This window comes from Dendropsophus ebraccatus, chromosome 11 (genome assembly GCF_027789765.1).
Source record: "Dendropsophus ebraccatus isolate aDenEbr1 chromosome 11, aDenEbr1.pat, whole genome shotgun sequence".
NCBI classification, from domain to species: Eukaryota; Metazoa; Chordata; class Amphibia; order Anura; family Hylidae; genus Dendropsophus; species Dendropsophus ebraccatus.
Window position 1 is genome coordinate 96,847,316 of NC_091464.1, and position 11,888 is coordinate 96,859,203.

At 43.6% G+C, this 11,888-nt stretch overlaps 1 long non-coding RNA gene across 2 annotated transcripts; it reads right to left on the minus strand.

Annotated features, from left to right (window-relative positions):
* Positions 1–193: 193 nt before the first annotated feature.
* LOC138767205 (uncharacterized) lies at positions 194–11,178 on the minus strand. 2 transcript variants are annotated; one of them, XR_011358776.1, is made up of 2 exons: positions 10,961–11,178; positions 194–852 (listed from the first exon to the last, which is right to left on the minus strand). It is a non-coding gene; the product is annotated as an uncharacterized lncRNA (long non-coding RNA). The 2 variants fall into 2 exon arrangements; XR_011358777.1 differs by lacking the exon at positions 10,961–11,178 and adding an exon at positions 7,265–8,067.
* Positions 11,179–11,888: the final 710 nt, after the last annotated feature.

The following is an 11,888-nucleotide window of genomic DNA, read 5'->3' on the forward strand; positions in this document are numbered from 1 at the left end:
ATAGAGGAGCGCTCTCTCCTACTGTATATAGAGGAGCGCTCTTGTTAAGGTTAAATTTATATGTTGACCTCTCTCTATGGAGAGAAGCCAAAAACCCAGGTAAAGGATGGTTTTTTAATTATATCTAGAGTTGGAATCCTGCAGTATTACCAGCTCGTCACTTATACGTCATGGACACAGATAAGACAATGTATCATGATTATAAGCCTGGAGAAAATGGCCCAAGTTTTATTATGGTAATCACATTTTATAGACAGATGAAATATAGGGTGGTAACAAATGCTAATAAGGCATAGATGAGGCGGTGCTAGTGATTTAGATATTCAGTCATGCGCAATGGCATCTATATTAGTATTCATTATTATTATTCAAAAAGGTCAAAAAGGTCAGAACAATACATTCTGTACAAAGATACTTTTTCATGAATCCAAGAGCACAATGTATTTGTTTTCCATAAATTGTTTATAGATAAGTGTCTCTGGGTCCTTGGGGATTGTGTCTACAAATGATAACTTTCCAGGAGTTGTTCTCAGTGACGTGCTTCCAGCATTCCTCTTCTTTATCCAGAACATCTCTCTGTCACCCTCTGATCACGCTCTCATCACGCTCTGATCATCTCCAGTCTCTTAAGAGGGCAATATATATAGGTGTAGTCATATAGGTACGGTGCAGGTAGGTAAAATCGTATCGCTGGCCTTATCATTCCCCCATTTGACATCCGTGGAGCATGGATATGGTTCATCACTGGTGGTTGGGTCGTAGCCGGAGGTTTTAAGGACTCTACCCTCAGCCGCAGGTTGATCAAGGGACCACAGGTGAAAACATCCTCCAAGTACTAGTACAGCATCCAACCTCCAGAAATGTCCAGGCGGCACAGATTCAAGAGAACCGATAAGAGAAAGAAAGCATAGTAACGTTAGTCTCTTATATGAGGGTGAAGCTTCTTCCTGTTTGTCGAGGTTTTATACGAGAGAAAATACACATGAACACTTTTACTGAAAAACAGATCAGTATTCTGCATAAGACCACTTGGATGAGACCCTGAAGGACTCCCATTAGTTTAGGGGCATCACCATAGGATAGACAAAAATAGTACCATACGTTTTATTGAAAGTTATAGATGGCGGAACAAACTTACAGCAGATGTGGTAGTAAGATCTGCAATAACCGAAAGAAAATACTAAACAATGGGCGAGTCTGTACAGAATACATCAATATACAGCTTAGTTACAACAAAACAAATAAAAGCTTATTATCAATACCCAAACTAATATATATATATATGACAAATACCTCTCTGGATTTTATCAAAATAACCAAACCTTATTGTCTCATCACTCCTGTCCCTAAGATTTGTCCCTAATCTTGACTACAGATGTAGCCCCCTTCTCTAGGTCCCTTTACCGTAGGACTGCTTTAAAGGTAAGACAATCCTCCGTCCCGAACCTAACCTAGTCTCCTGTCACTCCTACGTCTCCCTGTGACACTGAGTGATCAGACAATAAGTTCTTCACTGTATATAACAGACGTGACTCTATCACAAGGACTCTACCACTTCGGCATCATGTGGGGTTTGGAAAGTCACAACAACTAACTTTAAAAAGTTTCTGAAAATAAAAAGTTTTGATGTGAGCAAATCTTATCTCACGGCAAAAGCAAAATGAAAAGTTGATTGATACATAAACCAAAAACAGCATAACAGGTAAATGCAATAAAATCTCCACAATGTGACCTACTATGTAACCACTAGATTCACTTATAATAACCAATTAGTGAATTCACACTCGTCAGTACCGGATTCTCAGAATTTCCACCTCTTTTTATAGTCTTTTTACCTCATTTTGTACCTAGAAAACGTCTTTATGATTAGATCACACAGGTCTAATGACCGGTCACATCTCTTCCTGTACATAATCATATAGTATAATACATAGACCAATAATATGAAGTAACTTGGCGCTTATTACCGATATAATATTTGGATCCTACTGAATTGTCTCTTGTCTGACTGAGATCATCACATATTACACATAAGATAACCACCATAGAAATAACAGCAAAGTGTAAACCATACATCACCTAAGGTTTCAAAGCCTTTTTATGAGAATAATATATATCATATGATCCTTTTTGTAATAGTAACATTGGTATGGATCCTTTATCCTTAAACCCATCTTTTGACTGACAGGCCTCTTTACGGACACTTGGACTCTTGGCCTCAGTTATATCGCTTCTTTTAAGGCCACTAGTATCACCTCAGACATTGGCTTTGTTGTCTCCCATAGCTTTGGCTGACCTGTAAAGAAGACACCAGTACAGACAAGGACATACCTATATGGACCACCTGTGGCAGCTGGATGACGTCCACTTACATTCCCTGAAACAGGCAGGAAGATGACAGACTATGCAGACAGGCACTTTACGGTGTTACTTACAGTAGGTTATGGCAGGTGTAGATAATACAGCCGTACACAACCCTCTCTGCTATATTTGTTGTCCCCTGGGCCGCCCAATGTGAGGATACTACATCACATTACACATGGCTTCCTTCTGCTGGTTTTGTCAGATAACTTACAGTGGGATACAAGGCAGGCGGCAAACACAGTTACTTACTTACTGTCTGACGCCATCTTTACCCTGTACCTCCTCTCCATCCGCTGGTCTCTCAGCTTGTTGCTGATTGTCTCTGGAAAAGACTTAAAAACAAACAGATCCACATCTCCCCCTCCACCTGTACACTATGTACGGTTACCTCAGGAAGAGACCGGAAACATCTCCCCATCCACCTGTACACTATGTACGGTTACCTCAGGAAGAGACCGGAAACATCTCCCCATCCCCCTGTACACTATGTACGGTTACCTCAGGAAGAGACCGGAAACATCTCCCCCTCCACCTGTACACTATGTACGATTACCTCAGGAAGAGACCGGAAACATCTCCCCATCCACCTGTACACTATGTACAGTTACCTCAGGAAGAGACCGGAAACATCTCCCATCCACCTGTATACTATGTACGGTTACCTCAGGAAGAGACCGGAAACATCTCCCATCCACCTGTATACTATGTACGGTTACCTCAGGAAGAGACTGGAAACATCTCCCCCTCCACCTGTATACTATGTACGGTTACCTCAGGAAGAGACTGGAAACATCTCCCCATTCCCTTGTACGCTTTGTACGCTGTTACCTTGGGAAGAGACCGGAAACATCTCCCCCTCCCCCTGTACACTATGTACGGTTACCTCAGGAAGAGACCGGAAACATCTCCCCTCCACCTGTATACTATGTACGGTTACCTCAGGAAGAGACCGGAAACATCTCCCCTCCACCTGTATACTATGTACGGTTACCTCAGGAAGAGACCGGAAACATCTCCCCCTCCACCTGTACACTATGTACGGTTACCTCAGGAAGAGACCGGAAACATCTCCCCATTCCCTTGTACGCTTTGTACGCTGTTACCTTGGGAAGAGCACAGAAACCACCGCATCACCAGCTTCATCCATCATCCGTCACCCTTTTTGGCATCAGGGTTTGTCTGCATGAACGTTGCGTCAGCCGCTCTATGGCAGCTTTTCTTCTTCTTTGAACAGTTTTTTTCTTTCTACAAGTGTTTTTGGTAAGCCCAGGGACCAAACAAATCTCTAATTTGCCAATTAACCCATAATAGTGGGCTTCATATAGACATCTGCACAGTTACCTTCAACCATCCTACATGTCTCAGTGATTGTCCTCACCTCCAGCTTATGGCAGGAGCGGTTTCTGCAGTGGAACATCACGCTGCATGGCGGTCACCATATATCCTTGCGTCCTGTGTCATCCATCTTTGAAAAGTCTGGGATAATCTACAATGAAAACTTTTAAACTTTCATTAATATTTGGGCTTTCAATTACATTTTCATCTTTCACAATTTAAAATATCAAACACAATAAGTAATAAAAACATCCTTATTCAAAAATAAAAAATTTGTACGGTGTTTAAAAAATTTTTTTTTTTTTTTAAAACATTAAAATTGGCTACTCCATTTCCATTTACCTCTATCCCCTCCCCCATTTGAATCTACATCAAGAGTCAACAGATATGCTGGATTCAATGCACTTAACACAAAATATATATATATATATTGGGGGGGCATAAGGAGTGCAGACTGGAGCCATGGATATGGGTGTGGCTTTATAGGGATAAGACAATATATAAAGTCATGAGCCAGTTTGCTATAATCATCACAAAACTGTTACCCCTAAAAATAACAAATAAAAATAATTAAACATTGTACACTCGTCCCATATTAACCTTCTTTTGATAAAAAAATTAAATAAAACACACCTTAAAGATGAAATGTAAAACATACGGTATATAGAATAATTCTTTTTGTCAGAACCTTCAGCTTAATTTGTACCATCATTAGCTGAAATGAATCCATTCCTCTAGTAAGCGTCTCTTATCAGTAAGCAGAACGCTCTGTGCCTCACTTCTAACCTTGAGCAGTGAGCAGGAAAATCATAGATACAAGAGTTAAAACTTCTTGGAAGTTTTTTTTTTTTTTTTCTAACATCCTTGAAGTTACAGAAGATATCAGCGCTGTGCTCCTATAGACCAGACTGTAACCTTGGACAGTGACACACATACTTATAACTTAGTAGAATAAAAAAACAATTTGCGTAGAACTTATTAGGATAGATGTGTACACATATACACACACACACACACATATATATATACACATATATATATATATATATATATATATATATATATACACACATATAAAGACTTGTTAAATAAAGTTACATAGAAATATATATATTACAGTAGTAAGTTACTACTCCTTAGAAATATATATATTTTACTGTAGTAAACTACTTCTTCTTTGAAATATCATACGTTGGGGACACACACTTAAAGAAAATCTGCTTACAATATATATTGGGATACATACATATATACCTACAAAATACTTTTTAAATAAAAATGTGTAAGTTACAGTAATAAGTTACTACAGGCTCCTTATACCATTGGGTTCTTAATAAGTGCACAAAATTCTGCGTTTGATCTTTACCAATTATCACTTTCTCTTGACATTCCTAATAAAACGTACTTTTTCTCTCTGACTCCTCCTGACACTCCCGTATAACAATCTTATACAATAATAGGTCTAATAGACCCAGCTCCTTCAAACAGTCTCTATACTTTTCCCTCCAACAAACCTTTGTCTAACTTTCCTCACCCTCAGGTAATAACATTTCTTAATAAATGTGCAAAACAGTTGTTAGACTCTATCGGAGAGTCCTGTGCCCGCCCCCTCAGTGACACTAAGCAGTATGGGTGGAGGACAGAAATGCCAGGAGTTAAAATGGCCACCGGACTAGATAACCGGATATAGGGGTGTTGGCTTAGGGCATGGTTTTGAGACGTCACAATTATAATACAGACGTGGATGATATGGGGAGTGGTTGGCTCTCCGTCGCCATCTTTGAGGGCTGATTACAGAAAAGTGGGGTACACAAATAAGCAAATGTTCCACGGTCGGGACAACAGAAAATGATCAACATTTTTTTAACACGTAACATACTTCTAAAGGGGACCACCAGCTTAGTAAAACTGGCTGAAATACAGTATATAATGTAGGAGCGTACATTACATTACACTAACAGCTCTGATTCTTTTTCTCTAACTCTGCTTGCATGTGATCTGCAGCCCTCAGAGCTGGTTGATGGCCTTGTACAAAACATAACAAATAACACACATTATGTACTTTGTATGCTGCTTCACTACGCAGCATTAATTAACCTCTTCAGCTCTCTCAGTACTGTATCTAGCAATGAGCTGGACTGTTCTCCTTGTCTGAGTACGTGGCTTTGTACTCAGACACTTACATGGCACTGTACACTATTTGAGGTTAGGCTGCCACCTCCACAAAGGCATTGGTCTTACAATCAGGTCAGGGGCACTTTAAATCAAAGTAACTACTTCAACAGCCGACCAAGGGGAAGATTCCTGCAGAACAAAGGGTCTATACGCCACCATTGGAGGTAGGTTAGCTTTTTGCAGGATCTGGGGTTTGTATACAGATATAAACTGGGTACAATGATGTAACATAATGATGTGGCTTGGGTCTGCCACACACACTACAATATTCTGTCTTATCTAGATATTGTTGGTCACCGGCACATGTCCACCCAGCTGGACCTGTGCTTCCCACCCATTATCCTGAATGTTTTCCTTCTGTCTGACCCTCTGGCTCTCATCTATCCACTCCACATCCTCCCCTCTTAGAACTCTAATCCTTGATTCCCCCTTAGGGATAGTACTTACATTAACCCCCAAGGTTCCTGGAAATTCCAAGGACCCATTTGCCCTGCATGTTACATGTAAGTCTGGTTACCTACCCACAAGGCAAAAATAAGTGTGCACAGGAGTGTAAGGGGTTTCCCAGGTGTTGGTCAGAGAGCCAGAGGTTGGTGGGGCTAAGGCATGTATCTGCCTTCATATCAAACCTCCTAAAGATCTGTTCTAGATCTTGCACTGCATCTTCTCATGCCCATCGCTAACTATATCTTTCTTAGCTTCACATCAGCTTCACATAAACTTCTTGTGGAGACTGGTGATCCCTTCTTTTAGTGAATAACTGTCTCATCCTTGATCATATAATCCCTAGGTAGCGTATTGGGGAACGAAACCTAAACCTTAGGTTTTAACAAGCACAGCCGCTATAGGCCCAGCCGTCACAGTGACACACTATGGCGACGCACTACAGCAACCTACTGTCCCTCGTTGCTAATTCCTCCTAGGGGGCAAGGGGGTAAGTCACAGATCTTCTGACCTGCTCTCTACCACAGTACAAGCACAAATAATGGGATCAATACAAGTATTGTTCCCGCTGCTCGAGACAGATATCACTTATCAGGAACCCGTTCACTCCAAAAGTTATGTGCCTACTGTCTGTGACCTTGCAGCTGTTCTCGATGCCATGCTGTATTACAAGGGTTAAGAATTAATCACAGCCTCCCCGTAAGGACGTAGAAGTGAATAAGTTTTCTTAATTCAGCATAAATACAGCAACAGCTTATCTCAATCACACAACAGTTTGCAACGGCAATGCAGCACTTTAACCTTGTCCTATCCTGGGTTACAGAGTTCTTTGTCTAACAAATAGACTCAGCTTTACAAACATGTAGAGAACACAGGTGACGGGAATCTCATTCGATCCGTTCCCCTGAGGCACAGATAGTACGTAAGAAAGGAAAGTCTTTCTTACCTGGCCAGTTATATCTGCGCGTCCGATGACGGATAAATCACCGCATCCCGTCAATCTGCGTTCTAGTTGCAAGAGGCCGAGTCCCTGCCAAGGGCGCCAAATGTTAAGGTTAAATTTATATGTTGACCTCTCTCTATGGAGAGAAGCCAAAAACCCAGGTAAAGGATGTTTTTTTAATTATATCTAGAGTTGGAATCCTGCAGTGTTCCCAGCTCGTCACTTATACGTCATGGACACAGATAAGACAATGTATCATGATTATAAGCCTGGAGAAATGGCCCAAGTTTTATTATAGTCATCACATTTTATAGACAGATAAAATATAGGGTGGTAACAAATGCTAATAAGGCCTAGATGAGGCGGTGCTAGTGATTTAGATATTCAGTCATGCGCAATGGCATCTATATTAGTATTCATTATTATTATTCAAAAAGGTCAAAAAGGTCAGAACAATACATTCTGTGCAAAGATACTTTTTCATGAATCTAAGAGCACAATGTATTTGTTTTCCATAAATTGTTTATAGATAAGAGTCTCTGGGTCCTTGGGGATTGTGTCTACAAATGATAACTTTCCAGGAGTTGTTCTCAGTGACGTGCTTCCAGCATTCCTCTTCTTCATCCAGAACATCTCTCTGTCACCCTCTGATCACGCTCTCATCACGCTCTGATCATCTCCAGTCTCTTAAGAGGGCAATATATATAGGTGTAGTCATATAGGTACGGTGCAGGTAGGTAAAATCGTATCGCTGGCCTTATCACTCTCTCCTACTGTATATAGAGGAGCGCTCTCTCTTCTACTGTATATAGAGGAGCGCTCTCTCTCCTACTGTATATAGAGGAGCGCTCTCTCCTACTGTATATAGAGAAGCGCTCTCTCTTCTACTGTATATAGAGAAGCGCTCTGTCTCCTACTGTATATAGAGGAGCGCTCTCTCTCCTACTGTATATAGAGGAGCGCTCTCTCCTACTGTATATAGAGAAGTGCTCTCTCTTCTACTGTATATAGAGGAGCGCTCTCTCTTCTACTGTATATAGAGGAGCACTCTCTCCTACTGTATATAGAGGAGCGCTCTCTCCTACTGTATATAGAGGAGCTCTCTCTCCTACTGTATATAGAGGAGCGCTCTCCTACTGTATATAGAGGAGCGCTCTCTCTTCTACTGTATATAGAGGAGCGCTCTCTCTTCTACTGTATATAGAGAAGCGCTCTCTCTTCTACTGTATATAGAGGAGCGCTCTGTCTCCTACTGTATATAGAGAAGCGCTCTCTCTCCTACTGTATATAGAGGAGCGCTCTCTCTCCTACTGTATATAGAGGAGCGCTCTCTCCTACTGTATATAGAGGAGCGCTCTCTCTTCTACTGTATATAGAGGAGCGCTCTCTCTTCTACTGTATATAGAGAAGCGCTCTGTCTCCTACTGTATATAGAGGAGCGCTCTCTCCTACTGTATATAGAGGAGCGCTCTCTCTTCTACTGTATATAGAGGAGCGCTCTCTCTTCTACTGTATATAGAGGAGCGCTCTCTCTTCTACTGTATATAGAGGAGCGCTCTCTCTCCTACTGTGTATAGAGGAGCGCTCTCTCCTACTGTATATAGAGGAGCGCTCTCTTCTACTGTATATAGAGGAGCGCTCTCTCCTACTGTATATAGAGAAGCGCTCTCTCCTACTGTATATAGAGCGCTCTCTCCTACTGTATATAGAGGAGCGCTCTCTCCTACTGTATATAGAGGAGCGCTCTCTCCTACTGTATATAGAGGAGCGCTCTCTCCTACTGTATATAGAGGAGCGCTCTCTCCTACTGTATATAGAGGAGCGCTCTCTCCTACTGTATATAGAGGAGCGCTCTCTCCTACTGTATATAGAGGAGCGCTCTCTCCTACTGTTCCAACACAGGAGCCAGAAGCAGCAATCTCTGCAAGCTAAGTGCTTTTATATTGGATTTGTGAGCGAGTTTTGGAGCTGAAGTCTGGGACTTTATAATATTCTGGGACTTTATAATATTCTGGGACTTTATAATATTCTGGGACTTTAGCTTTTGTTGCTTGTTTGTTTTGTTTAGTTATACATAATATCCCCATAAAAATGAGCGCCATGTTTGACAATGCGGCCCAATGTACATCTTGTGCGATGTATGCAATCCTTGATCAACGATTGGGGGTGCATACCATTGTGGGAGATGTATGGGGGGGGGGGGGGGAGGGTATATACCATTGTGGGAGATGTATGGGGGGGGGGGGAGGGTATATACCATTGTGGGAGATGTATGGGGGGTGAGGGTATATACCATTGTGGGAGATGTATGGGGGGTGAGGGTGCATACCATTGTGGGAGATGTATGGGGGGTGAGGGTGCATACCATTGTGGGAGATGTATGGGGGGGAGGGTATATACCATTGTGGGAGATGTGTGGGGGGGGGGGGGGGGAGAGGGTGCATACCATTGTGGGAGATGTATGGGGGGGAGGGTATATACCATTGTGGGAGATGTATGGGGGGGTGAGGGTATATACCATTGTGGGAGATGTGTGTATGTTGCTGGTTTGGAAGCCCAGATCCTGGATCTAAATGAGCAGCTGTGACGATTGAGATGCATTGGAAAACTGGAAAGGGGTCTGCTGCTCACTGAGCAAGCGCTCCAAGGGGTAGGTGGGGGAGAGTGTGATAGCATGGAGGTGCAGGAGGAAGAGGCAGCTAGTTGGGTCACAGTTAGAAAACGGGGTAGAGGGAGGCTGGTCCTGATCTGGCACACCCCAACAAGTTTGCCAAATTGGCGGATGAGGGGGATGTTGATTCAGGGGCGGCATTGCTGCAGCAGGACACTGCCTCTGAAAGCCAGTTTTGGGAAAGCCGAACTGTGAAGCCGGTCCTCATAGGGAAGAGTGCAAATGTGAAGACTACGTAATCTGCAAGATCCTGGAGATGATGATGATAATCCCCTCCCCCGCCGCCATGGAGCTGGGAGGAGTGACAACCTAGAACATATAGACCTATCATTACAGTCCAAGATCTGGAGACTCTACTATAGATTCACTACAGACGGACTTCCGGTGGGCGGGACACCAGAGTGACCGCATTTTAGATCAGCTCCGCTCTCCCAGGCAAAATACCTAGGGGAATACACCCGACCCTGCTACAACAGAGCAAGCCTGGACCAGCGGCAGCCTTCAGAGACAGCAGTCTCATCCCCGGAGTCCTGCCCGAAGTGAGGGCATCAGAGACAGGAGAACTGCTGCGCCAGCTGGCGCCATCTTGCAGCTCGCCACTAACACCATCGCCGGGTCTCCTGACCTCCCTGGAGAGACGCTTTCTGTCCCACCTCCATTAAAGGGACAACCAACCCTCAGACGCACTGCAGCCCCCTCTTATCTGCACCACCAGACCTGAGCAACCTCCTGCAGTAAGCGCAGGAAGAGACGGAGCCGCCATCTTGGGCTTACCATAATCACCACCACCGAGTCTCCTACCCTCCAGTAAGCCCTGCTGACCCGGCCTAAGCTGGGAGTGGTCCCAGCTCTCAAGCACCTCACAGCCTCCTCTGCTTGGCGCCACCCAACTCCGGTGATTCCTCTGCCGAGACACCTGAGAAGAGGAAGCCGCCATCTGAGACCTGCCAGAAGTCACCCCTCCTGAGCTCCGAGCAGTGCACTGGAAGCCCTGAGTGCTCTGATAAAGACCCCCAACTCACAGGTACCTTGTGCCTGTCCTCTCATTGCCGCTGTTTGTATTGGGAACACTCTCCTCCTGTGCCCCTGGAAGTGAAGGGGTCGCCATTTTGCTCAAGTGGATTGTATTCAGAAAGATTCCTGTGTCCCTCTGACACCCTGAGCATCCCTACAGCAGGCTGCATAGTCCATCTGCTTGATTCCCCTGTCTGGGCTGTGGTGACGCAGTTGTATTTCTCTGCTACCCTCTGTAGTCTATTGCAGACTCATTTCTGCTGTTGTTACACTGTTCTGCCACCAGAGGGCAGCAAAGTCATTCTGCAAACTATATAATTCCAATACACAGAATTATAACTCTCATCTATACCTTATAGCAGTTTACTGTCAGAACTGTCAGCCCTGTTTCCAAAATCTGATCATTTCACTTTCCACAAAACTTTGTGAAAACCCACACAGTGTTAATAGCTACACATTTTCTGTGACTGCACCCTGATGTAAAAGCGGAACATAGACTTTCCCGGAGTCCCATCTCATTTCCCTGAGGTCCTACTGTCCCCACATTCATGTCATGGACAAATTCATTACCACTACTACTGGGGGCATGCAAAAAATGTTGAGAAGTTCCAAGTCGAGTTATATTCCACGACCGTCTCCTGCACAAGGGTCAAAAATTGGTAAGACCCGCACCAAGGAGCAAGATCACGCTATCCAGCTGCCACTGGCTCCAAATATGACCACAGATACTGAAGACTCCTTGGATGAAGCAATGACGTCTTCTCCTCGAGCTCGCACCACCTCCAACGGCTCAGAGATACGTGCGGCCTCCGTGGCTCAAGAGGTCACTAGACTGATCATGCCACTTCTTGACAAGAAATTGGATCTCCTTCACACATCTATCACCACAGCGCTAGCTCAAATTAGTGCTAACACACAAAGTGAATGACCTTGAATCTAAGT